The sequence below is a fragment of the Augochlora pura genome, unplaced genomic scaffold, assembly GCF_028453695.1.
Source record: "Augochlora pura isolate Apur16 unplaced genomic scaffold, APUR_v2.2.1 APUR_unplaced_1538, whole genome shotgun sequence".
Lineage (NCBI taxonomy): Eukaryota > Metazoa > Arthropoda > Insecta > Hymenoptera > Halictidae > Augochlora > Augochlora pura.
The window spans coordinates 593-4,059 of record NW_027581593.1 but is presented as its reverse complement, the minus strand read 5'-3'; the positions used below and the strand labels follow the sequence as shown (position 1 = coordinate 4,059).

The following is a 3,467-nucleotide window of genomic DNA, read 5'->3' as shown; positions in this document are numbered from 1 at the left end:
AATGGAGGTTGGCTGGGATGTGAACGATTTTATTAAAGATCATTGTCGTGATGTACCGTATCAAGAAGCTGTAGGTAATTTAACATTTCTACAAACAGTAAGTAGACCAGATATAAGTTTTGCAGTTAACGTAGCATCGAGAGTTTTAGATAAACTAATTAAAGCACATTGGCTTCTAGTGAAACGTATAATAAGGTTTTTAAAAGGTACCGCAGAAGTAGGTTTATACTATAGTAAAGATGAGAATTTTGAAGCGTACAGTGATGCTGATTTTGGAGGGGACAAGGAGACTCGAAAATCAACATCGGAGTTAGTTGTAAAATTTGCGAATGCATCAATTGTGTGGCAAAGTAAGAGACAGCAATGTGTTTCATTATCGACGACTAAAGCCGAATATGTAAGCGCAGCGTCAGCGACGAAAGAAATTATTTCGTTGAAAAAATTGTTTGGCGATTGTAAGATGAATATTACTAACTATAAGCTGTATATAGATAACATGAGTGCGATAAAATTAATTAGAAATCCCGAATCCCACCAAAGGAGCAAGCATATAGACATTAAGTACCACTTCGTGCGTGATTTGTATGATAAAGGCATCGCGGTATCTCCCTCTCTCCCTCTTCCACAGCTTAGGAATGCGTTGAGGATTCGCGTTGCCAAAATTCGCTTAGCTTCCGGAGCATGGTTTCTCGCCTTATTGAAAATGAGATGTCTACCGTGTGAAATTTTTTCCTGAGAGAGAGGACAAGATGCCTCGTGACGTCTCCCTCTCTCCCTCTTCCGCAGCTAGGAGCGCGGTTTTGATGAGTTTGCATCCTTGAGAATTTGCGTTACCGACAGTTGCTGACTTTGCATTATTACACCTGTAGCATTTTTCTGGAGAGAGAAAGAGAGAAAGAGAGAGAGGATAAACGCATCGTGGTATCTCCCTCTCCCTCTTCCACATCTTAGGAGCTCTCTCCCTCTCTTTCTCTCTCTCTCTCTCTCTTTCTCTCTCTCTCTCTCTCTCTTCCGCACTCTCTTCCACAGCTTAGGAATGCGATTTTGATTCGGGAGATGTGTTCCACGAGCTCAGTTACCAAGATTGCATATCTTTGGTATTGAAAATGAGATGTCTACCGTGTGAAATTTTTTCCTGAGAGAGAGGACAAGATGCCTCGTGACGTCTCCCTCTCTCCCTCTTCCGCAGCTAGGAGCGCGGTTTTGATGAGTTTGCATCCTTGAGGACTCGCGTTGCTAAAAGTTGCTTATCTTCCGGAGCATGGTTTCTCGCTTTAAATTACATATCTTTGGTATTCAAAATGAGATGTCTATCGTATGAAATTATTTCTGGAGAGAGGGCAAATGAGGACAATTTGATGAGTTTGCATCAAGACATTTTTCCACCCGTGGGTGGAGGGGGTACCGAAATCCTTGTTAATAAATAGATTTGGCTAAACGCAGAGCAAATTAGTTTAAAGTGCTAATCGTACAACACAAAAGTGCCCTCATGATGTTGCAATTATGCAAGAGTATGTTGCAATTATTGATACGTATGTCAGCGATTATTGAAACCGTTGACGAGTATCGCGAGTGGACGAAATCATACATCGAGTGTTTGCAGCATTGCAGAAAATGCATGGTCATTGAGAAAAGAAATCGGGGGTCAACGTATGTAAAATCGTGCTTACTCTCAATCATGTGTCGTGTAAAAACATTGAATGCTGCTTTGAGTCATCGATTTTCATCTCACGTCGGCGGAGGTTTGTACGGAGGTGTTGGCGTGAGATCATCGACTCTTTGCTGGGAGAATATAGAGTCGGCGTTTCGGAATCGTATATCGACTGGTATTATAACCAATATTGAACACATCGATCCTAATCATTTCTTGCAACACGCGAAGCGGATAGTTACGAGTCGTGTTACTGAACTCTTGAACATTCATTCGTCATTGAAAGTAAACGTGGTATTTGAGGCAGAATTCGTGTTGCGTGACATGATCTCAGTGAAAAGTTTCAACACGCGAAGCGTTGCACTCTTCCGATCATGAAATCTACGTCAATGGTACACGAAAGATGTTATGCCTGCGCTTCTGACTTCGATGCAGGAGTTTCAAGAACGGGACAGCGGATGGGCGTTGTCAAAGATCTTACACTTGCTTGTGAATTCTAACAAATATCAACCGTTGCAAGCAGGTTGCAGGACGCCCATGCCCCGAGCAGTGCAATTGAAGAGAGCCATCGTCAATGTGAATAGTAACGATAACGCATGTTTCTTTTGGGCAGTGGTGGCAAGTTTGTATCCAGCTGAACAGCATTCGGAACGTGTATGTTCCTATCCACACTACAGAGACGTACTCCGCACTGAGGGATTTCAAATACCAATATCATCCAAGGACATACCGAAGTTCGAAGAGGCGAACAACGTTTCCGTGAACGTGTTCGAGTGGGATAGAAAACGTGAAAGCTCCCAGACGTTGCATCTAACATATAAGAAACGAGAGAAACATGCGAATTTGTTGTTTCTACAGGACGCGGCAAATTTGCACAATCATTACACCTGTATAAGGAATTTATCTCGTCTTGTTTCATCCCAACTCAGCGCACATGATCATCATAAGTATATTTGTGATCGGTAAGTACTGCTGCACTCGACTTTTATTTTATTTCGAGAAAGAAAATTATCACATAAATTTTATTTTCAGATGTCTACAATATTTTTCATCCCAAGAAAGATTGGATATTCACAGCATCGACTGTAGCCGAATGAATGAATGCGCGTTGATACTTCCGACGGAAGATTGCATGCATACAATGAACTGGCACCATTTGTTATCTATGCAGACTTGGAATATGTGTTGGAGAAACAACAAGATCAAGGTCGTGGAGTTTGTCACTACTATCTTCGTTGTCAGTATGAGTGAGTATATATATCAGATACTCACCCTGTGTGAGTATCAGACTTATCGCGACGAGAAAGATTGTATCGCACGGTTTGCAACAAAGTTGTACGAGTTGAGCTGTAAATTGCAACCGATATTCGATCGAACGATCCCGATGACTCCAATGACCGCCACACAAATTTCAAATTTCCATACAGCCATACATTGCCACATGTGTGAAAAACCATTCGACGATTGCGACGTGCGAGTGCGCCATCATTGTCATTTCACGGGCGCGTATCAGGGTCCGACACACAATGGTTGTAATCTGAGTTGTCAATCAACGTACGTGATACCGGTGGTTTTTCACAACTTGTCCGGCTACGATGCATACTTCATCATCAAGGAGTTGACGAACGCATTCGAGGGTAAAATAGATGTGCTACCTATTACGAAAGAGAAGTACATTTCCTTCACGAAACACGCGAATAAGAAGAGGAACAACGGACCGAAAAAACTCACAGAAGAAACATATAAAGTTTCGATTCATCGATTCCTTCAAGTTTTTGAATTCGAGTCTGGACAAGTTGTCATCGTACTTGGACAA

General features: G+C 42.0%; 1 pseudogene; it reads left to right on the top strand.

Moving 5' to 3' along the window:
- The first annotated feature begins 1,678 nt into the window (after positions 1-1,678).
- Positions 1,679-3,467, top strand: part of LOC144477499 (uncharacterized) — a 2,308-nt pseudogene continuing 519 nt past the window's right edge.